This window comes from Globicephala melas, chromosome 11 (genome assembly GCF_963455315.2).
Source record: "Globicephala melas chromosome 11, mGloMel1.2, whole genome shotgun sequence".
NCBI classification, from domain to species: Eukaryota; Metazoa; Chordata; class Mammalia; order Artiodactyla; family Delphinidae; genus Globicephala; species Globicephala melas.
The window spans coordinates 87,443,667-87,469,268 of NC_083324.2; the positions used below are offsets into that span (position 1 = coordinate 87,443,667).

Consider the following 25,602-nt stretch of genomic DNA (forward strand, 5'->3'; position numbering starts at 1 on the left):
TCTTCCCAATGTGCCTGCAGATGAAATGATTGGGAAGGCGCAGTTGGGTGGGCCGGTGGGGAAAGATAGATGAGTGGCCTCTGTGTATGTGAGGCAGTCAGCGAGAGAGGCAAATCCCTCCCCCTACTCCCATGGCTGTGTGTGCCACTCTTCCTCTGTACAGAGACAATTTGCTTTTCATGTAGTAATGAAGAACAATGTTAACAGACAAAGGAGCTTCTAGTTTATTATTGTGCTGTCTTTGACTAGAGCTCGATGCTGGGAAAAATGGTAATTCACAGTGTGAATGCTTCTTTTCCAGCCTTACGGGTTATGGCTGAGCATGTACATTGTATATTGCAGATGGTACAATAGAGAACACTGTGAGAACGAGGAAAGAATGAATTACAGCTTTTTTTTCCCCCTTGCTGCCAAGAAACCAGGAATTTCTTCACAATGATTTTTATTTATGACTGTGTGTATATGGGTTATTCCTGAGCAATATACACTGCTGGATTCTGATAAATGATTTTAGGTTTTAGTGTTTTTAAATTAATGTATAAAATCTACCAAGATGCTCTTAGAACACCTGTGTTCTGCTTTTTCCCCCAGTAAACTGATACAAGGCACAGGTGGTGCCTCATTAACTTATTTCATGCAAATAAAAACATATTGCATGATTTCTTCTCCTTAACTATATAATCACTGAAACATGATCGCGCTGATTAATGCAACAAACTTTGGGAGGAAAGCATTCAGCATCTTTTGTCGGTTCTCTTATGCTGAAGGGATTTGCAGACCTTGGAAGTCTGATTTAAATGGAAAAGTAGTGGGAATGTCTCTTTCCTATGTAAGAAATATGTTTTCCTCTAGTCTTTTCTCTATGTCATAGGACCCTCCGCGATATAAAATTGGAAAAAAAATTCCCAAATTTCCCATGGAGGTAGAGGAATTGGGAGCCCAGATGAAGACCCATCTCAAATAAGCATGCTTAGGTGTCTTGATTCAGTGTTCAGATATTCTTATCGATGATTTCCAGAAAGTGACATTGATTTGCTTTGGAAACAATGATGGAAAAATAGTGAATGTGTACTGGAATGCTTTTAGAGCTCTAAAATCATACTGGAAAATGTCCGAGCATTCCAACCCAACTATAAACAGTACCATGCTGTATTTATGGGGGATGGCAAGTCTGTTTTTAAAAGTCTTTTGCAATATTATTTCTGTTTTTAATTTATTGAATTAAAGCCAGATTTATTCATTAAGATAATACACTTCAAGGTTAACTGCCATTTGCTGTTCATTTAGGCAAGCTATTGTACAGTTATGTAAATTTCATGAACAGAGACACTACTTAAGTGTCTTAATTACAAGCAAAAAGTGTCATTTAAATATGAATTAAGTGAATAGTTGCCAGTATTTCCTGTTCCTGTATTTTCTATCTTCTTAAAATCTAAGGGCTACCCTATGATCTGTACTGTGTCCTAAGATTCTTTTGCCTGTAAAAGAAAAACACCCCTAGTACGAAATATTATTTTTAAGGGTCGGAAAACATGCAAAAAATGCCATCATCTCATTGATAATGAATCAGAGAAATATCTAAATAAGAAGGTGACCATTTTTTCCAGTTGGCCCCTGACAGTCATTTTCACATTGTTACTGAAATTAAAAAAAAAAAAAATTCCATCTTATACTAGGGGGGATGATTTGCTACATGTGTCATTTGCTCAAATTCACCCTACATGTGAATTCGTATTTTTTAAAATACCCTCTTTTAAATCTACCCATTTATAATGCATCCAAACATTCAGTTTTCCGACTCAGACAGTGGGATGAGCATACTTTCACCACCGCTATAACATTGTTGAAAGAAACCGTTATTTTAAACTGAGAACTGTCACAACTATAGTTGTGGTTAGCGAAAGTGACCCATAACCTGATACTCTGCTGATTTCTGTGAAATAATTCCCTATGCATGTCGGACTTAACTGACAAATATTGTTTTTGTTTCTCGCTGTGTTTTTGGATAGTTCTTGTGTATAAAAATGATCTAGAGACCAATCTGGCATTAATCACGACGCGGAAGGGAAGGAGTCACAATTAGTTAATGAAAACCACACCTCAGTTCTGTGCAGCCCGTTCGCAGCTCCTGTCCGGAGCCAGAAGGCTGCAGGCTGGGAAGATACTCCCAGCCGCCCCCGAAGGTAGCTCCTGCTTGCTCCCCCAGGAGTGAGAAGTTCACTATTCACTCAATGCTTGCATCATCCCTTCCAACATGTTCCCACTGATACATTAAAGGAATTAATTGCTCATAATGATCTCACCATCTGTTAACAGAGGTTCATACCTACAGGCTGGTGGCATGCGGTGGTTCTATTCAGGGATCAATAGGCAATGCCGGGCAGACGCTTTCCCACATTGCCTGCCTTTGCGCGCTGAAAGGGGAGGAGAGCTCGGTGCCGGCCATCTGCTCCTTGTCTTTCTGTGCGAGACCTTGATGCGGTCCAGCACAGCTCTGATCTGACTCCAGTCCGATTGGAATGTGGCTGATCTGAGAGCCTCTCAAAGCTGTGAAAGTGAGTCAAAAGGAGATGCCCATTGTCCGGCAGGGCTGAAAGAAAATGATCACTTTAAAATTCATAACTCCCAGGTGCCTGCCATCTATTCATGGGAAAAACCCTCTGAACTTCTCTTCATTAAAGAGAGAGAGGGGAGTCTTGCTAAAAAGAGAGAAAAGGAAGTAGTTTGTGGGAATGTGCAGGGGATTTTCAGGCTAAACAAATGAGGAATTTGGAATTTTTTCACTTGTATCAAAAGGGCTGTATAGGGAAGGGGAAGCTCTTATTTTAAAAAAAGGGGAGTGGGGAATCCCTTCCTGGGGCACTGTAGCAACTAATAAAGAACATTTTAATTTTTCTCCGGGAAAATTCAAAGATCACCCTGCCCTTTTACTTTTATTACCTGAAACTGAGAAAAAAAAATTCCTTTTTGATTCTAGACAACATTCCAAGTTGATTTCCATTCTTATTCCAGTGGGGTGCAATTTGGGTGGGAATTTAGGGAAGAATGAGAGTCTGGGAAATTCCTGAATATGGTACAGGACATCAGTGCACACGATGAAACTCAAATCTACCAGGTGTTTCTAAGGAGGAGTTTATTCAGCAGGGTTACCTGTACCCACCAAGTTATCTGTCAGGAGCACAGTTCTCGCTGAGCCTTGGTCAACAGAAGAGCCATGAAGACATAGTAAAGAACAAACTTTAAATCTCTCTGCCTAGGCAACTGAAGATTCAACGGAGTTCCAGAACTGCGGGAACCACAGCATTGGTGGATCAACTACTCTTGGTTATTGGTCATCGTGGAAAATTGATGTTGCCTCAGAGCCACGTAGGAATTCAAAGAGGATCTGTGGATTGATGAATTGAGAGTCAAACAAAAGTATAAACAGAAAGACCTAAGTTCTGTCTCTTGAAAATCTTTTATCTTACAGATACTGACTTAAGGCCCCTAGAGGTTAAGTGACATATGCTCTAAGTCACATGTAGTCATAGAATCTGGGCTACAGCCTTACCTGATGGCAATTTTCTTTCTACTGCTTCACGCTACCTCCCTTGATGGGGAGAGTTTTAAATTATTTTTGCTCAACTTTCCCTAATTAAAATATAGATCAGTATTGCCAACCTAAATAATGTAATAGTTCCTTTTAAAATAAACCCTGAGGGCTTCCCTGGTGGCGCAGTGGTTGAGAGTCCGCCTGCCGATGCAGGGGACACGGGTTCGTGCCCCGGTCCGGGAAGATCCCACATGCCGCAGAGCGGCTGGGCCCGCGAGCCATGGCCGCTGAGCCTGGGCGCGTCCGCAACGGGAGAGGCCACAACAGTGAGAGGCCTGCGTACAGCAAAATAAATAAATAAATTAATTAATTAATAAAAATAAAATAAACCCTGAGCTCTTAGGAAGATGACGAATACCAATATTCATCACCAATACATACAGAATAGAATATTGATCAAACGAGGCCCTACTATCATACAGAAAGTATTGTAATAGATGTGGCAGAACCTACTGGTGAAACAGGGTAGTAAAGTCCTGTAGGACATCAATAACCAAATACAGGAAGAAGGAACAAGTGTAAGACTTGGCAATCATGCACGCAGAGTCAAAAAATCACTCCCTTGACAAGCAGGGAGTCAAAAGAAGCAAATGGTGGAAAGGAGATAGAAGAATCTAGAAATAACTCAAACTTCTGAAAATGAGACAAGATATTTCTGACAGAATCTGTGTTGCTTTCTTAACAAAGAAGAGGCCGGCACCTTGATCATATTTTTTTTCTAGAAATTTAGATTCAGTTTATTAAGAATCATTGTTTTGCTTGACTTTTCCTTTGTAGGAACATATCTTTAATTTTCAGTGCAGTGGACGGGAACATAAAATACTCTGAAAAGAATTGTGACACATTGTTTTTATAGCAGGTTGAGGTGAGAAAAAAAGTAAGCAAGGTCGATTATAGATTTGTTCACTAATCCAATTTAATTCTTAAGTTACTAAATTGTCTGACTCTATAGCTTATATAGATAAAGTCAGAATTGGTGATAGATAAAGTCAGAATTGGTGAGATATGGGTTGGGAAAAAAAACCCCAAAAAACTCATGACTAGTACAAGTAGTCTGAGAATTGGGCTGAAGATTAACAGAAGCCAAAAAAGAATAGCTAATGTTTCTGAAGTATTTCATCTTCAGCCTGGAGCTCCAGGGAGAACCCAGAGATTATTCCAGAAAAAGCAAAAAATATAGGTAAACCAATAGAAGAAATGAGTTAAAAGTTACCCACAATCTCCTTACCAGGAAAAACTACCAATAACTTTTTAGAGTGTATATTAAACAACAAAATGAGATCATATTATCTTGAATAGTATTTAAGTTGAAATTATAGATACTTGACTGTTTTTGACCTACCAAAACAATGGCAATTTACAAATGGATCAACTTAAAAGCTTTTCACTTAGTGACATATTGTGCACCTCTTTCCTCTTCAATAAATAGGCAACCAGATCTATTTTTAATGGATTCATATATGCTTTAGGAACTGTTTGAATAAGTGTTCTCTGAAGGTTCTGAGTGTCTCAGCTCTCTTCAAAATCAGATTTAGAACTGCATGCAGATTTCATAGTAGAGCTAAAACAACATGCTGTAGGAATACAGTTCCTCAACCATTTTTCCTAAAAACATATTTGCTGAAATGTATTTGCTATGTTTTTCCTCTTGTATTGAAATGATAGCCCTCTTCCTGCTGATGCATACTCCTCTTTCATAATTGAAAGTGAGTGGGAGGCCATATTCTCAATTGTTAGGCTAGGAGGACTGTAGTTAATGAGGATGTGCCTTAAGAGTGAGGCATACAAAGGTACCCAACTCAAACCACAACAATGACCACAAGCAATGCACTTGAAAACAACAACAAAACCCCAAACAAACAAACCACCAAACCACAAAACATCAATGAAGCACAGTACAGAATTCAAAGGCAGTCCATTTCTTTAGTGGTTTTGGGTGAAGAGAACACGGTTGGTAGGACCACAGGGAACAGCTTGATTCCCGGCTCTGATTTGTGGGTTATGGTCCCCAAAGTTTTATCTTTAAGATTCAGATTCTTAAGGCGCTCTGACTCCCAGAGGAATATATAAGTGTGAATGGGTTTATATCAACTTTATTTCTAGTCATTCTTTTTTCTGTCAAATGTCGTCTGAGATCTGATAACATTGTTTTTCAGGGTTTTTTCCCACAGACTGTTATCAGGGCCAGAAATGCTCATCTTTTCTACAGACGAATGTGTTTTGTTTTTCCTTTCAAGGATCCTACAGGAAAATTTCCTCCCATTTTAATTATTCGGTTTTTGAGACTAGTTTTTTTTTTTTAAAAAACGTGCCATTGTAATCACTTTACATTTGCTCAATCATTGGACTCAACTTTCTTCTCAATCCTTGTGTGCAAATCTAATAAATAGAGAAGACTTTGAAAGCACAAAACAAAAGCAAATACATTTTAATGCTACCCTACACCCACCCTCTAATTCTCACAAACACAGGGCTTGTAGGGTTAGCTGATCTCTGGGTTTTATTATTTTCCCTTTCTTTTCTTTCTTTCTTTTTCTTTTTTTTTTAAACTGCATGGAAAGTAAAAGTTTATTGGGGGCAAGAGGTTCAACGACTATTTTTCCCTCAAACAAATTAATCTTGTATAACCTGCATTTATAAAGGCTATTTTTAAAAAGAGCAGGAAATAATCATGGGGGCCTTATTTGGAACTCTTGTGGGTTTGAGTTCACATTTGCACCAGCCAGAGATTTTCAATTAGCAGTGCCTTAGAAAACAGGGACCCCTGCCTTTGTCAGTGTCCTGTGCAAGAAGAAGAGCAAATAGATTGGAAATGGTCTTATGGCTCGAACTCCTGGGAAAATGTAACAGGTGTTACAGCTCAGCTGGGTGTGAGATTTATGAAAAAAGCCCACTCAGACTTTGCCCATAGAATTCTGCTTTCTAGCCAGGGCTTCAAGTAGGAAGAAACTAATGACTTCATTACCATCTCAATTCTGGGAAATGCCTGGCCCAGACCTGAATCATTAAAGGAAAGGTATAGCACTCTGGGTGACCTTCCAGGATCAAAATGTTGCTTAGGGCAATTTCAGTAGTCTGAGCCGTAAACCTGCAAGAACACACCCTTCAGGAATAACACATCAGCAATAAAATGAGAAAAACAAAACCAAAATAAACCCCTACAGAAAAGGAGGGAGAAAGGAGGAAAAAAGCATATTCTGTAATCATCATGCTGGATTATTTCCTCGACTCTCTTTGAAAAGCCCCACTTCCAGCACTTCTTCCCCTCACTCTGTGTTGTGACATATTAAATGGCTCTTGTCACTTTCTCTTTTCCAGTGGATTGTAACTGGGGGGAGAGGTAGAAGCCAGGAATGATGTCAAATTTCCAAGCAGCAGAAGGTGAAGTAAATCTCGCCAATACTAATAGTACTTAATAGTACTAACGGTAGTAGTACTTAACTGGTAGCAATTAACAGTCATTTTTTTATTAGATAACTACCTCTTTTATTAATCTGCAGTGGGAAAAACATAGTACGTGTGAGTCTGTCTCCTGTGCTATTTATCACTAACAATCCTCCGTAGCCATTGTATTGTGTTTTATTTTACATCGCTACGTCACTGAAAAAACGAACTTGGCCAGTGAAAATGCAATTTCAGTAACCTTCTCACAGTCTATTTATCTCTAAATGCCAGTCCCCTAGTGGGGAGGTCCCCCACCCCCATATGACTCATTTTTATTATGCTCCCACATGCTCTGCTTTCCAGAACACCTCTGAGAGAAAAAAAAAATGTCAAAAGACAGATTGTTCATAGGGCCGAAGCTTTAAGCCTTGTGAACTTGCTTTAGGAAACCTAGGTGCCCTCCACTGAACACCATTCCTGAGAAAGTGGACTTCATATTTAATTCTCTAATCATAATTTCTCTTGTAAAATGTGGGGTGATGCCTTCCTGGTAGATCTGAGACCCTCCACATCCTGGGGGACATTATGACCCTTGAACTAGAGCTAGTCACCAAGAAAGCATTAGGCTGGATTTTTCTGACACTGTAGGCATTAAAGCCCAATGGGATGACAGGGTTGGAACAAAGTAATTTGGATGACAGAGGGCAACAAATACTGCTGAGTATGGCAAAATTGCCAATTAAGGGTTGCAGTCCTTGGTCATCACATACCAAACTAATGTCTGCCCATCATTGCAGGTATTAATTAGGGTTATAATATAATTTGGGGCTTATTGTAGGGACCATGTAGTGGCCTATTTAGTGGTCAAAACAAATTAGGTATGATGTTTGGGACATTACTTCATGATGAGAGCTCTAGGCTAGAGATTAGAAACTTTCTGAAAGAAATGTTTGTTAGAAGAATATCTTGTTAAAGAACTATGTCAAAGGAAGTCTTGCAGAGATTTATTGCTATTCCCTTGTGTATTTTACTTCTACCTATTTCTCTTTTTCAATGTAAATATGGGTGGATGAGAAGGTATAAAAGTCTTACATGAGTAAATTTTACCATTTATAAATTAATCTCACTGAGCTCTTCACATCTGTCCCTGGAGGTAGATAAATGAGGAAACTAGGCTTAGAGAATTTGTTACTTATTCTTAAAACCAGATCTCCAGGCAAGATGATCCAGTGTTGTTCTTGCATTGTCTTGAACTCCTGGTGACAATCTGGTGTTTGGTCACATTGGCCACCTATGGTTTTTATATAATCTTAAAGTACTTCATAGCACAGTTTTCCACAAGAGTCTTTAATAAATTCTTTATGATGACAATGAAGAACACTTACAAATTGTTTTACTTGCTATTCCTTCAACTCAGAAGCATCAGCACAACTGCAAAAGGAAAATAGAGAAAAGAAGATACTCCCCTGGTTTGAAGGAAGTATATGAGAGAAAGTTTGTAAAGTGTTAAAAATCGCATTGCGCTGTACCAACACAAAGGATTAGCTTATCGTTGTGTTTGGGGATGAGCTTCAGATTCGATTTTGCAGATCAACTTTGCAAAAGCTCAGATACTTATCCTTGGGCTAAGAGACTTGAGGTTTGTTCAAAATAAATGTGCAAAGAATAAAACATTAACTAGAAGGTCGTGAGATGTGGGCACCATTCCTGTTCTGCCCAATGTTTTCAACCAGTCATAGAACATTTTTAGTTTGCTGTAAAAACCATGCACTTGACTTACAGAGTAAGCTGTCCTTGCATGAGAATCACTTGAACATTTCACAATAATGGAAACAATATCTGTATGAGATTCTTGACATTTTTACTCTTGCTAATGATGTGCTAAATATTAAGTAGTGAAAAATGATGCTACTGGCCAATTATCAGGATGGCATTATGGTTTTTCATAGTAGGGTATTTTTTAAAAAAGATATTTATTTTCAGCTGGCATGCTCAATCTGAGTTGATTTTTATTTCAGACATTGGCAGAACCAGGAATTGTGCTATGTTATCATTACTTGTTATTTCTAGGTTGGAATTTTGGTGGCAAAATATGATCAGAGGGTTTGCCATCTATTTCTCCTTCATGCTTATTTTATCCTCACTTGCCAGAATGAACAGTGAAACAGCAAAATCAGACTGCAGTTTTATTCCAATATCCATTTTATGTTATTTGACATAACTTTTCTACCGTTATTATTAGCTCAGATAATGAGGCATGATAATAAGATTACTTCATATTTACAGAGTGCCTTGTCCTCTGAGAATTACAAAGCAGAGATTTGAAAAGCTTATTAAATGTATACTCCTCTGCAGGTGTAGTGCACCATTGTTAATCCCATTTCACAGATAGGTAAGCTGAGGTAGAGAAGTTAGAAAGTTGCATCCAATATTTTGGGTCCTGCTGATTATTTATTTTTAGTTGTTTTCTTAAAATGACGAAAGTTTTTAAAAGTTTTTTTCATGAATTAAAGGAAGAAAATTATTTTTACATGTTTGGTTTTAGATTTTCCATTTTTTTAAAAACTATGACAAGATGGTAAGGAGAGTGATAAATGACACACTCTTAAATGATCTGATCGTTAATTATTAAAAGCTCTCAAATGATGGAGGGGTTTGAACAACCCAGTATTTTTCTATTGTACTTTGTCTTTCCAAGATGCTAAATGTCTCAGCAAAGGTCATTCTTGCAGGAGGCAGCAATGAAGGGGGAATTCTGTGTGTACCCATTTCCATGAAGTAGCGCTGTGCCTCAGATATACCCTCACAAGTTGAATCTTATGTTATTTGCTCCATAAAAGACTATTTGTAGGTAAAAAATTACACAGTCCCTGACAAATAGGAAGTGCTCAATATGGTGTTCATATATCTTATTATTGCAATGTAAGCTTCTCTCTCCATTCTGAATCTGCTAAGGCCAAGTATTAGAAAAATGAGAACAGAGTTCTAGTGGCCCCTGCAGAATCCTGTAGCTGAAGGAAGAGGGATTGAAAAGTTCATATTTCTATGAGTTTTTTCCTCCCTACTGCAGGTTCTCTTTTCTGCAACTTTGCATAAACTTGGCCATTTTAACTGCCCTTCTAGACTATCTCCAACTGATAAGCTCATGGCCTGGTAACACCTTGCTAAACCCAATACATATCAGCAGGAGAAGTGAAGATACTGAAGCCCAGTGTCTTGAGAACATAAATGTGTTCCCAAAGTGTGACAGGGTAGGGGTGGATTAAATTTTCACAATTATTTTTCATGGTATAATAGTCATAAATGCAGATCAATGGTTTTGTGGTACTGAGTTCTGTGAATAAAAAAATAAGAAATTTTAAACCTAGTCATATCAGAATAAAAGATAAAGAACACTTGATCACCTCAATAGATGCAGAGAAAGCATGTGCCAAAGTTAAACATCCATTCATGGCAAAAACTCTCCATATATAGGCATAAAAGAGAATTTCCTCAACACAAAAAAGACCAGGTATGACAAGCCCACAACTAACATCATAATCTATGAGGAAAAACCTGAAAGCTTTTCCTCTAAGATCCAGTACAAAGTAAGGATTCCCAACTTTACCACTTCAATTCAACATAGTACTGGAAGTACTAGCAAGAGTAGTCAGACAAGAAAAAGAAATAAAAGGCATCCAAATAGGGAAGGAAGAAGCCAAAGTATCTGTGTTTGCAGATGATGTGATATGATATACCCAAAAACCTAAAGACTCCACACATGTAAAAAACCTGCTAGAACTAATTTAAAAACTGAGTAATGTTGCAGGATATGGAATCAACATACAAAAATCAGTTGCATTTCTTTACACCAACAATGCTCCAACTGAGAAGGAAATCCAGGAAACAATCCACTTATGGTAGCATCAAAAAGAGTAAAATAGTTTGGAATAAATTTAACCAAGGAGGCAAAAGATCTGTGCACTGAAAACTGAAAAACACTGATGAAAGAAATTAAAGAAAACACAAGTAAATGGAAAGATATACTGTGTTCATAGACTGGAAGAATTAATGATGTTAAAATATCCATACTGCCCCAAACTATATACAGATGCAACACAATCCCTCTCAAAATTCCAATGGCATTTTTCACAGAAATAAAATTATAAAATTTGTATGGAAGTACTGAAGATCATGAAAACAATCTTCAGCAAGAACAAAACTGGCTGCATTACACTTCCTGATTTCAAATTATATTACAAAGCTATAGTAATCAAACAGTATGGTGCCAGCATAAAAACAGACACATAGACCAATGCAACAGAATAGAGAGCCCAGAAATAAAACCAAGCATATTTGGTCAGAGTTTTTTCATCAAAAATATGCAATGGGGAGAAGATAGTCTCTTCAATAAATAGTGTTGGGAAAACTGGATATGCACATGCAAAAGGATGAAATTGAACCCTTATTTTATACCATACACAAAATCAACACAAAACAGATTAAAGACTAACTTAAGACCTGAAACTGTAAAACTTGAAGAAGAAAACATAGGGAGAAAACTTCTTGACATTGGTCTTGGCACCAATTTTTTGAATGTCACAACAGAAGCTCAGGCAAAGAAAAAATAATAATAAAAGCAAAACTAAGCAGTAGGACTACAACAAGCTAAAAAGCTTCTGTATGGCAAAGGAAACAGTCAACAAAATGAAAAGGCAACTTACGAACTGGAGGAAGATACTTGCAAGTTATCTATGTGATAGTAGTTAATATCCAAAATATATAAGGAACACTTACAATTCAATAACTAAAAACCAGACAACCCAGTTAAAAAAATGGTCAAAGGATGTCAATAGATATTTTTCCCAAGAAGACATACAAATGGCCAACAGGTATATGAAAAGGTACTTAACATCACTAATCATTAGGGAAATGCAAATCAAAATAACAGTGAGATATTATCTCACACATGTTAGGATGGCTACTATCAGAAAGAAAGAGAGAAAGAAAGAAAGGGAAAAAAAGAAAGAGAATGAGGGAGGGAAGGAGGGGGGAAGGAAGGAAGTTGGCAAGGATGTGGAGAAAAGGGAACACTTGTAAACTATTGGTGGGACTATAAAGTCATATAACCATTATGGAAAACAGTATGGAGGTTCTTCAAAAAACTAAAAATAGAATAACATATGATCCAGCAGTTCCTCATGGGAATATACCCAAAGGAAATGAAATCAGTACTTTAAAGAGATGTCTACACCCCCCATGTTCATTGAAGCATTACTCACAATAGCCAAGATATAGAAACAAACTAAGTGCTTATCAACAGATGGATGGATAAAGAACTTTCGGTGTATGCATATACAATGGAATATAATTCACCCTTAAAAAGAAGGAGATCCTGCCATTTGCAACAACATGGATAAACCTGGAGGAATTATACTAAATGAAATAAGCCAGACACAGAAAAAAAATTGCATGATTTTACTTATGTGTGGAATCTGAAGTTGAGTACGTAGAAGCAGAGAGTAGAACAGTGGTGACAAAGGACGGGACGATGGGGGAAATGAGGGAATGTTGGCCAAAGGGTACAAAGTTGGAGTTATATAGCATGAATAAGTCTAGAGATCTGATGTACAAGATGATGACTATAGTTAATATTACTGTAGTCAATATTGGAAATTGCTAAGAGAGTAGATTTCATGTACTCTCATCACACATAAAAATGGTAACTGACGTGAGAAGATATGTTAATTAGCCTGATTACAGTAAAAAGTTCATGTATATCAAATCATCATATTGTACACCTTAAATTTTTGCTTCAAAACTGGGCGTATACAGGAAATCTTTTAATACTATGAGATTTTCTGTATTCACTTGTTCTTATTTGCAGATGCAAGTATATATATATATATCGTCTTTACCTGCCTATGCGCTTCTCCTTGGAACTGTGGGGATGCCAATATTTCAGATATTTGTGTGGAAAACTTATCACTAAATTTGGGTTTTACCCAAACAAACTAAGCTTTCCTTGAGTGATTTTTTTTGATCGGCTTTTTAAGGTTATTACTGAAATAGTAACCCATTACTATGTCTAGATGTGGATCCAATTCTTCTATTCACTTGTGTCATTTCCTATGCGTGGTTATCTAGCGTAGACAGAAGAAAAAGACTTAAAATCTGAAAATAACAAATGCAGAATAACGGATTCTAGAAAATAACAAAAAGTCATAATAATGGAAATTCAGTAATATAGATATAGAGTCACGTGAAATGCAAGACTTTCATGTTAAAAGAAGAAATGCTGAGATTTATGTGAATTAATGTGAATTTTGCTGAGGGCAAGGTTGGCAAAGGAAATCGCCATCTTAGAGTGCCACCTTTGATGATGAAAAGTAAAGAGTCAATCCTCATACACACTGTGAAACCACATCACGCATAGAAAGAGCATGCAACTTGCAACTGGGTGATCTGGGCTACAAGTCTAGCTTTGTACTCACTAGCTCTGTGGTCCTGGAAAGATACTTACTTTTCTTGAACCTTAGAAATATATATATATATATATATATATATATATGTATATATATTTATATTCTCTAACTGGGGAAAATAATTCCCACTTATCTCAGAGGGACTGAGGGAATTGTACTGTACCGTGATGTACTGTATAAAATGTGTTTCATTACTATATTATTTTGGGTTCCAACATGAGAACTAGATATCAAAAGATGTCAGGTAATTAAAGTTTGCTACCCAATGTGGAAAAATGATTTTATTTCAGTACATTTTATAGTTTGCATATTTTTTTTTCACATAGCCAGCCAATTGTTTACTACCTACTTACCAATAATTACTTCATTTGGAATGGAAAAATGAAAAATTTCCTTCAGATTTGTAGATATCTGTTTTTCAGGAGGAGAAAACAGGACTGGCTCCTGATACCAGAAAACTATCCTGGGGTTAGGAGGGCTCTTGTTGGCCTGGCACCACTAATCCCCAGCCGGTCTCCTGACCAGGGCATTTTGAGATCTGATAAACCGACGTGTGGCAGTACCAAGCAGAGAAATGTGAACAATCTTATGCACAAACCTTTAACCTAAGTAAATGCAACACTGAATTCCAATATATTTCAAAGGTGTTTCTTCTCTCTACCAACCAGTGGGAAAGAAGGGGCTCATTTTTCGTGGGGCCAGGTTCTTATCTCTTTCCTCCGAAGTCTTATGACATTAAACATTTTAGTTTCTTGTTATACTTATCACATGTTGCCTTGAATTCTAGTTATCCAAGCAACTGTCTTTTCATCCACATTAAGATGACTTTATCTCATGGAATCACACAGTTGCGTCTCTACTCCTTACCAACTGTAGGATCTTGAGCCTTACTTAAATTCTTCAAGCTTCAGTTTCTTCATCTGTCAAACAGGGATAATATTTCCAAGCTCAAAATGCTGTTGTATTGGAATAACATACGTAAAATATGGTACATGGTAGTTATTTAATAAGTATTAGGTTTTTTCTTAAAAACAAACTGTGTCATATTTATATCTTCCATAGTGCCTCAATCGTAGTAGTTATTTAATAAATATTTGTTGAATTAAAGAATGACAGTGACTTGTACAGATCCCCATCAGTGCAATGAAAATCCTCCTTGCTGTGGGGATTTGTCTGACTGCACCAGGGCTTCTACCCTTACTGACCCTATGGACACTGTAGATTTGACCATCAGGTTTTCAGTGAAGACTTCAGCACACCTGGCACCAGTGAAGCAAGACATGGAGGAAAATTGCTGGATCTCCTGGGACTGGAAAACTCAGCAACAGCAGTGAGAACTCTCTGAAAATGCCGAGAAACTATCGGGAGTGAGGAAAACAAAGCGCACTCACTGAATGACACTGATTACAGCATTGTCTGAAAGAAAGACTTGAGAGAGGCTAAGTTCAAGTTTGTTAACATGAGCCCAACTCTGGACTCACCATTCATCACTAAATATGCTCCAAACCCTCCTAAAAGCACAGTCCTCTAACACCTTTCAAGAGAGTGAATAAGGATCTGGAGACGTCATACATTTGCTAAGTCTTGGGACAGTCTCACGACTCGTCTCATAGGACAGGAAATCCTTCTTTAGGGTTTAAGAGGCCTCATTCTTTTTTTTTTTTTTTTAACATCTTTATTGGAGTATAATTGCTTTACCATGGTGTGTTAGTTTCTGCTTTATAACAAAGTGAATCAGTTATACACATACATATGTTCCCATATCTCTTCCCTCTTGCGTCTCCCTCCCTCCCACCCTCCCTATCCCACCCCTCTAGGTGGTCACAAAGCACCGAGCTGATCTCTCTGTGCTATGCGGCTGCTTCCCACTAGCTATCTACCTTACGTTTGGTAGTGTATATATGTCCATGCCTCTCTCTCGCTTTGTCACAGCTTACCCTTGCCCCTCCCCATATCCTCAAGTCCATTCTCTAGTAGGTCTGTGTCTTTATTCCTGTCTTACCCCTAGGTTATTCATGACATTTTTTCTTCTTAAATTCCATATATATGTGTTAGCAAACGATACTTGTCTTTCTCTTTCTGACTTACTACACTCTGTATGACAGATTCTAGGTCTATCCACCTCATTAAAAATAGCTCAATTTCGTTTCTTTTTATGGCTGAGTAATATTCTATTGTATATATATGCCACATCTTCTTTATCCATTCATCCGATGATGGACACTTAGGTTGTTTCCATCTCTGGGCTATTGTAAACAGAGCTGCAATGAACATTTCAGTACATGACTCTTTTTGAATTACGGTTTTCTCAGGGTATATGCCCAGTAGTGGGATTGCTGGGTCATATGGTAGTTCTATTTGTAGTTTTTTAAGGAACCTCCATACTGTTCTCCACAGTGGCTGTATCAATTTACATTCCCACCAACAGTGCAAGAGGGTTCCCTTTTCTCCACACCCTCTCCAGCATTTATTGTTTCCAGATTTTTTGATGATGGCCATTCTGACTGGTGTGAGATGATATCTCATTGTAGTTTTGATTTGCATTTCTCTAATGATTAATGATGTTGAGCATTCTTCCATGTGTTTGTTGGCAGTCTGTATATCTTCTTTGGAGTAATGTCTATTTAGGTCGTCTGCCCAATTTTGGATTGGGTTGTTTGGTTGTTTTTGTTATTAAGCTGCTTATAAATTTTGGAGATTAATTCTTTGTCAGTTGCTTCATTTGCAAATATTTTCTCCCATTCTGGGGGTTGTCTTTTGGTCTTGTTTATGGTTTCCTTTCCTGTGCAAAAGCTTTGAAGTTTCATTAGGTCCCATTTGTTTATTTTTGTTTTTATTTCCATTTCTCTAGGAGGTGGGTCAAAAAGGATCTTGCTGTGATTTATGTCATAGAGTATTCTGCCTATGTTTTCCTCTAGGAGTTTGATAGTTTCTGGCCTTACATTAAGTCTTTAATCCATTTTGAGCTTATTTTTGTGTATGGTGTTAGGGAGTGATCTAATCTCATACTTCGACATGTACCTGTCCAGTTTTCCCAGCACCACTTATTGAAGAGGCTGTCCTTTCTCCACTGTACATTCCTGCCTCCTTTATCAAAGATAAGGTGACCATATGTGCGTGGGTTTATCTCTGGGCTTTCTATCCTGTTCCATTGATCTATCTTTCTGTTTTTGTGCCAGTACCATACTGTCTTGATTACTGTAGATTTGTAGTATAGTCTGAAGTCAGGGAGCCTGACTCCTCCAGCTCCGTTTTTCGTTCTCAAGATTGCTTTGGCTATTCGGGGTCTTTTGTGTTTCCATACAAATTGTGAAAGTTTTTGTTCTAGTTCTGTGAAAACTGCCAGTGGTAGTTTCATAGGGATTGCATTGAATCTGTAGATTGCTTTGGGTTGTAGAGTCATTTTCACAATGTTGATTCTTCCAATCCAAGAACATGGTATATCTCTCCATCTATTTGTATCATCTTTAATTTCTTTCATCAGTGTCTTATAATTTTCTGCATACAGGTCTTTTGTCTCCTTAGGTAGGTTTATTCCTAGATATTTTATTCTTTTTGTTGCAATGGTAAATGGGACTGTTTTCCTGATTTCACTTTCAGATTTTTCATCATTAGTGTATAGGAATGCCAGAGATTTCTGTGCAATAATTTTGTGTCCTGCTACTTTACCAAATTCATTGATTAGCTCTAGTAGTTTTCTGGTAGCATCTTTAGGGTTCTCTTTGTAGAGTATCATGTCATCTGCAAACAGTGACAGCTTTACCTCTTCTTTTCCAATTAGGATTCCTTTTATTTCCTTTTCTTCTCTGATTGCTAGGCTAAAACTTCCAAAACTATGTTGAATAAGAGTGGTGAGAGTGGGCAACCTTGTCTTGTTCCTGATCTTAGTGGAAATGCTTTCAGTTTTTCACCATCGAGGACGATGTTGGCTGTGGGTTTGTCATATATGGCCTTTATTATGTTGAGGAAAGTTCCTTCTGTGCCTACTTTCTGCAGGGTTTTTATCATAAATGGGTGTTGAATTTTGTCAAAAGCTTTCTCTGAATCGATTGAGATGATCATATGGTTTTTCTCCTTCTATTTGTTAATATGGTGTATCACGTTGATTGATTTGCATATATCGAAGAATCCTTGCATTCCTGGAATAAATCCCACTTGATCATGGTGTATGATCCGTTTAATGTGCTGTTGGATTCTGTTTGCTAGTATTTTGTTGAGGATTTTTGCATCTATGTTCATCAGTGATATTGGCCTGTAGTTTTCTTTCTTTGGGACATCCTTGTCTGGTTTTGGTATCAGGGTGATGGTGGCCTCGTAGAATGAGTTTGGGAGTGTTCCTCCCTCTGCTATATTTTGGAAGAGTTTGAGAAGGATAGGTGTTAGCTCTTCTCTAAATGTTTGATAGAATTTGCCTGTGAAGCCATCTGGTCCTGGGCTTTTGTTTGTTGGAAGATTTTTAATCACAGTTTCAATTTCAGTGCTTGTGATTGGTCTGTTCATATTTTCTATTTCTTCCTGATTCAGTCTTGGCAGGTTGTGCATTTCTAAGAATTTGTCCATTTCTTCCAGGTTGTCCATTTGATTGGCATAGCGTTGCTTGTAGTAATCTGTCATGATCTTTTGTATTTCTGCAGTGTCAGTTGTTACTTCTCCTTTTTCATTTCTAATTCTATTGACTTGAGTCTTCTCCCTTTTTTTCTTGATGAGTCTGGCTAATGGTTTATCAATTTTGTTTATCTTCTCAAAGAACGAGCTTTTAGTTTTATTGATCTTTGCTATCGTTTCCTTCATTTCTTTTTCATTTATTTCTGATCTGATTTTTATGATTTCTTTCCTTCTGCTAACTTTGGGGGTTTTTTTGTTCTTCTTTCTCTAATTGCTTTAGGTGCAAGGTTAGGTTGTTTATTCGAGATGTTTCCTGTTTCTTAAGGTAGGATTGTATTGCTATAAACTTCCCTCTTAGAACTGCTTTTGCTGCAGCCCATAGGTTTTGGGTCGTCGTGTCTCCATGGTTATTTGTTTCTAGGTATTTTTTTATTTCCTCTTTGATCTCTTCAGTGATCACTTCGTTATTAAGTAGTGTATTGTTTAGCCTCCATGTGTTTGTATTTTTTACAGATTTTTTCCTGTAATTGATATCTAGTCTCATAGCGTTGTGGTCGGAAAAGATACTTGATACGATTTCAATTTTCTTAAATTTACCAAGGCTTGATTTGTGACCCAAGATATGATCTATCCTGGAGAATGTTCCATGAACACTTGAGAAGAAAGTGTATTCTGTTGTTTTTGGATGGAATGTCCTATAAATATCAATTAAGTCCATCTTGTTTAATGTATCATTTAAAGCTTGTGTTTCCTTATCTATTTCCATTTTGGATGATCTTTCCATTGGTGAAAGTGGGGTGTTAAAGTCCCCTACTATGAATGTGTCACTGTCGATTTCCCCTTTTATGGCTGTTAGTATTTGCCTTATCTATTGAGGTGCTCCTATGTTGGGTGCATAAATATTTACAATTGTTGTATCTTCTTCTTGGATTGATCCCTTGATCATTATGTAGTGTCCTTCTTTGTCTCTTGTAATAGTCTTTATTTCAAAGTCTATTTTGTCTGATATGAGAATTGCTACTCCAGCTTTCTTTTGGTTTCCATATGCATGGAATATCTTTTTCCATCCCCTTACTTTCAATCTGTATGTGTCCCTAGGTCTGAAGTGGGTCTCTTGCAGACAGCATATATATGGGTCTTGTTTTTGTATCCATTCAGCCAGTCTGTGTCTTTTGGTGGGAGCATTTATTCCATTTACATTTAAGGTAATTATTGATATGTATGTTCCTATTCCCATTTTCTTAATTGTTTTGGGTTTGCTATTGTAGGTCTTTTCCTTCTCTTGTGTTTCTTGCCTAGAGAAGTTCCTTTAGCATTTGTTGTAAAGCTGGTTTGGCGGTGCTGAATTCTCCTACCTTTTGCTTGTCTGTAAAGGTTTTAATTTCTCCATCAAATCTCAATGAGATCCTTGCTGGGTAGAGTAATCTTGGTTGCAGGTTTTTCTCCTTCATCACTTTAAATATGTCCTGCCACTCCCTTCTGGCTTGCAGAGTTTCTGCTGAAAGATCAGCTGTTAACCTTATGGGGATTCCCTTGTGTGTTATTTGTTGTTTTTCCCTTGCTGCTTTTAATATGTTTTCTTTGTATTTAATTTTTGACAGTTTCATTAATATGTGTCTTGGCGTATTTCTCCTTGGATTTATTCTGTATGGGACTCTCTGTGCTTCCTGGACTTGATTAAATATTTCCTTTCCCATATTAGGGAAGTTTTCAACTATAATCTCTTCAAATATTTTCTCAGTCCCTTTCTTTTTCTCTTCTTCTTCTGGAACCCCTATAATTCGAATGTTGGTGTGTGTGATGTTGTCCCAGAGGTCTCTGAGACTGTCCTCAGTTCTTTTCATTCTTTTTTCTTTATTCTGCTCTGCAGTGGTTATTTCCACTATTTTATCTTCCAGGTCACCTATCCGTTCCTCTGCCTCAGTTATTCTGCTATTGATCCCATCTAGATTATTTTTAATTTCATTTATTGTGTTGTTCATCGTTGTTTGTTTCATCTTTAGTTCTTCTAGGTCCTTGTTAAATGTTTCTTGCATTTTGTCTATTCTATTTCCAAGATTTTGGATCTCTTTACTATCATGATTTTGAAATCTTTTTCAGGTAGACTCCCTATTTCCTCTTCATTCGTTAGGTCTGGTGGGTTTTTATCTTGCTCCTTCATCTGCTGTGTGTTTTTCTGTCTTCTCATTTTGCTTATCTTACTGTGTTTGGGGTCTCCTTTTTGCAGGCTGCACGTTCGTAGTTCCCGTTGTTTTTGGTGTCTGTCCCCATTGGCTAAGGTTGGTTCAGTGGGTTGTATAGGCTTCCTGGTGGAGGGGACTAGTGCCTGTGTTCTGCCCGATGAGGCTGGATATTGTCTTTCTGGTGGGCAGGTCCACGTCTGGTGGTGTGTTTTGGGGTGTCTGTGGACTTATTATGATTTTAGGCAGCCTCTCTGCTAATGGGTGGGGTTGTGTTCCTGTGTTGCTAGTTGTTTGGCATAGTGTGTCCAGCACTGTAGCTTGCTGGTCGTTGAGTGAAGCTGGGTGCTGGTGTTGAGATGGAGATCTCTGGGAGATTTTCGCCGTTTGATATTATGTGGAGCTGGGAGGTCTCTTGTGGACCAGTGTCCTGAAGTTGGCTCTCCCACCTCAGAGGCACAGCACTGACTCCTGGCTGCAGCACCAAGAGCCTTTCATCCACACGGCTCAGAATAAAAGGGAGAAAAAGTAGAAAGAAAGAATTAGTAGAAGTAGAAAGAAAGAGAGAAAGAAAGGAGGGAGGGAGGGAGGAAGGAAGGAAGGCGGGAAGGAAGGAAAAAAGAAAGGAGATAAAGTAAAATAAAATTAAGATAAAATATAAAGTTATTAAAATAAAAAAATAATTATTAAGACAGAGAGAAAAAAAAAAAAAACAACGGACGGATAGAACCCTAGGTCAAATGGTGGAAGCAAAGCTATACAGACAAAATCTCACAGAGAAGCATACACATACACACTCACAAAAAGAGGAAAAGGGGAAAAAATCATAAATCTTGCTCTCAAAGTCCACCTCCTTAATTTGGGATGGTTCTTTGTCTGTTCAGGTATTCCACAGATGCAGGGTACATCATGTTGATTGTGGAGCTTTAATCCGCTGCTTCTGAGGCTGCTGGGAGAGATTTCCCTTTCTCTTCTTTGTTCTCAGAGCTCCCAGGGGCTCAGCTTTGGATTTGGCCCCGCCTCTGCGTGTAGGTCGCCTGAGGGCGTCTGTTCTTCGCTCAGACAGGACGGGGTTAAAGGAGCCGCTGATTCGGGGACTCTGGCTCACTCCGGCCGGGTGGAGGGAGGGGCACGGAGTGCGGGGCGGGCCTGCGACGGCAGAGGCCGGCGTGACGTTGCACCAGCGTGAGGCGCGCCGTGCCTTCTTCCGGGGGAGTTGTCCCTGGCTTCCGGGACCCTGGCAGTGGCGGGCTGAACAGGCTCCCGGGAGGGGGGTGTGGATAGTGACCTGTGCTCGCCCACAGGCTTCTTGGTGGTGGCAGCAGCAGCCTTAGCGTCTCATGCCCGTCTCTGGGGTCCGCGCTTTTAGCCACGGCTTGCACCCGTCTCTGGAGCTCCTTTAAGCAGCGCTCTGAATCCCCTCTCCTCGCGCACCAGGAAACGAAGAGTGAAGAAAAAGTCTCTTGCCTCTTCGGCAGCTCCAGACTTTTCCCCGGACTCCCTCCCGGCCAGCCGTGGTGCACTAGCCCCTTCAGGCTGTGTTCACGCCGCCAGTCCTCTCCCTGCGCTCCGACTGAAGCCCGAGCCTCAGCTCCCAGCCCCGCCCGCCCCGGCGGGTGAGCAGACAAGCCTCTCGGGCTGGTGAGTGCCGGTCGGCCCTGATCCTCTGTGCGGGAATCTCCCCGCTTTGCCCTCCGCACCCCTGTTGCTGCGCTCTCCTCCGCGTCTCCGAAGCTTCCCCCCTCCGCCACCCGCAGTCTCCGCCCGCGAAGGGGCTTCCTAGTGTGTGGAGACCTTTATTCCTTCACATCTCCCTCCCACTGGTGCAGGTCCCGTCCCTATTCTTTGTCTCTGTTTTTTCTTTTCTCTTTTGCCGTACCCAGGTACGTGGGGGTTTTCTTGCCTTTTGGGAGGTCTGAAGTCTTCTGCCAGCGTTCAGTAGGTGTTCTGTAGGAGTTGTTCCACATGTAAATGTGTTTCTGGTGTATCTGTGGGGAGGAAGGTGATCTCCGCGTCTTATTCTTCCGCCATCTTCCCGGAAGCCCCACGGCCTCATTCTTAAAACTTATAGAAGCCAATGGAAGTAAAGCTGCCAAGGTCGTTTGCAAAGTCATGAACATATTTCCCCAGTTTTTCATGTGAAGCATAAAGAGACAAGAATGGAGACAGTGGTAGAGCTCACTTTGTGAGTAGGAAGTATGGAATGGAAAATAAGATGGTGAGGTTGTATGAAGAGCATGTGTACTCAGCTATCCCCCATGACTCCTCTGACTTCATAAAGTCTTCTCTGAGTTTTGACTTCTATTTTCCCTTCTCCAAACAAAAGCATCGTAGAAATCTTGCAAATCCCTTCCATAGAGAGCCACGGTTGTCCTTAATAAAAATTACAGTAGAAGGACCACGGAAAGGTGTGAATGAATGAAGCCTGCTGTGATCTAACACCGTAGACGTGAGTCTGATTTCTGAATAGATCATTAAAGTAGAATAATGAAGAAAGGAGAACTCTCAAATGGTGGCGTGAATGCCTCTTGGCTTTCTTTTTTTTTTTTTTTTTTGCAAGTAAGGAAGGAAAAATCTGTGTGTTATCATTAGAGCATTTGATGTCAAGCAGAATGTCCCAGTATTGTGATTCAATAATCACTCTTACCATCTTTAAATAGAAGTAAAACTTATTCTAAATTGCTGGTTAGGAATCTTCTCAGAATGATCGACGGTGTATGATTAAAACTGTTGTACAGGCAATTGCTTCCACACACATCTAGGGAAGAACAGAGCATCCTAAAGGCAATTCAGTGCTCCACATTTGAGCCAAGATCCAAGTACTAACTGTCTTTACTTGGTCACTTTTTAAAACTAGCTTAACTAGTTAATGAATACCTCTATCTACCTTGTCATCAGAGCCTGTCTCAACTATAGAATCTGTTCGACCAAAGTATCTAATGTCTAATAACATCATTCTTTTGCCTACTCCAAGTTCTGCATAAGACCCCCTCCAATTTATCTCCCCTACTATGGCCTCATCTCCCAAGGACAGGTCCTGCTGAGAGCCTACGACTCTACGACACTTCCTACCTGTGTCCATCCTCCCATTCTCAGCCAGCTCGTCTTTTCCTAGGGGAAGCTTATCCATATTCTTGCTGCAATGCATGGTCTTCCTGCTATATTTGGGCCTATTTCTCTTTGGGATCAGAAAAATATACTTTTTAAAAAGCTAAGTGCAAGTATTTCCTCTATCCCAGAAGCCTGTGCTTATTACAAACCACAGTGATTAAAGATCCTGGGGTGCCAGGGGAAACTTGGGTCCACATACGACATGGGTCCATTGACAAGATTTTTACAATGCAGCAGACACAGCAGAAGTGAAATCATGACAGCAACATGTGAGTCTGTGAAGCTGTTTGGTATCCTGAAGCTTATATCCCGCAGCTGTTGATCTTTTTTGTTTCCTTAGAATGAGTATGCAAAATATATCCTTTGTGGCAGCTAAAATGGCACAGAGACTGATACATATTTTAGCAAAATACTAACATTTTAAATAGATTTAATATTATACTTATTCTTAATATGAATTATTAACTCACATAGTAGCCATTATTAACTAGCCACACATTAATTTCTTATAATAATCATAATATACCATATATAATATTTGCCCTGCACTATACCAAGTACATCACACATATTAACTCATTTAATATTCATAATAATTCCATATGGCTATTATTATTACTATATCTCTTTTTCAGATGAAAAAACTGAAGTGTATAAAGTTTAAATAAAATGCCCTAGCTCTTGTTCCTTGAAAATCCATGAGCTGGGTACCAAACTGAAGCATTACAATTGCAGGACCTGTTCGCTGACTCTCTGGGCTAATGATACCAGGCAAGGGTTCTCAAAGGATGATTTATGTGCTGAAGAAATTTATACTGCGCATAATAAAGATAGGAAGAAGGAGGTCTATGTCTTTGTGACTTGGCTTCCTATAATCTTTTTTCCCAGTTTTACTGAGATATAACTGACATGTAACACATGTATTAGTTTATGCAACATAATGATTTAATATATATATAGTGCAATAATTACCACATAAGTTTAGTTAACATCCATCACCTCGCATAGTTAAAATTTTTTTTTCTTGTGATGAGAACTTTTAAAATCTACTCTTTTAACAACTTTCAGATACACTAAACAGCATAGTCACCATGCTGTACATTACATACCCAGAATTTATTTACCTTCTAACTGGAAGTTTGTACCTTTTGACCACCTTCGCCCATTCCCCATTCCCCTGGCAACCACCAATCTTCTTTCTGTTTCTATGACTTGGTTTTTTTAGATTCCGCATATAACTGAGATAATACAGTATCTGTCTTTCTCTGTACGACTTATTTCACTTAGCATAATGCCCTCAAGGTCCATCCCTGTTGTTGAAAATGACAGGATTTCCTTATTTTTTATGGATGAATAATATTCAATTGTGTGTATATGTGTGTATATATTTTCTTTATCCGTTCATCTGCTAATGGACACTTAGGTTGTTTCCATGTCTTGACTGTTGTAACTAATGTTGCAAAGGACATGGGGATACAGATCTCTTTGTGATAGTGATTTCATTTCCTTTGAGTATATTCCCAGAAGAGGGACTGCTGAATCATATGGTATTTCTATTTGTAGTGTTTTGAGGAACCTCCATACTGTTTTCCACAGTGGCTGTATGAGTTTACATTCCCACCAGCAGTGCACAAGGGTTCCTTTTTCTCCACATCCTTGCCAACACTTGTTATCGTTTGTCTTTTTTATGATAACCGTTCTAACAGGTCTGAGGTGGCATCTCACTGTGTGTTGATTTTCATTTCCCTGATGATCAGTAATGTTGAGCACATTTTCATGTATCTGTTGGCCATGTGTATGAGTTCTTTATTTTGGATATTATCCTCTTTTCACATATATGATTTGCAAATATTTTCTTCCACTTGGTAGTTTGCCTTTTCATTTTGTTGACTGTTTCCTTTGTTGTGCAGAAGCTTTTTAGTTAGGAGTAGTCCTACCTTTCTTTTGTTGCCTTTGCTTTTGGTGTCAAATCCAAAAAATCATTGTCAAGACTGATGTCAAGGAGCTCACCCCTTATGCTTTCTTCTAGGAGTCTTATGGTTTTCAATTTTTTTTATTGGAGTATAGTTGCTTTACAATATTGTGTTAGTTTATACTATACAGCAAAGTGAATCAGCTATACGTATACATATATCCCCCTGTTTTTGGATTTCCTTCTCATTTAGGTCACCACAGAGCGCTGAGTAGAGTTCCCTGAGCTATACAGTAGGTTCTCATTAGTTATGTATTTTATACATAGTATCAGTAGTGTATATATGTCAATCCC

At 38.6% G+C, this 25,602-nt stretch overlaps 1 pseudogene; it reads left to right on the forward strand.

The window, feature by feature from the left end:
• LOC115866103 (translationally-controlled tumor protein-like) overlaps positions 1–25,602 on the forward strand; it is a 182,783-nt pseudogene that overhangs the window by 51,771 nt on the left and 105,410 nt on the right.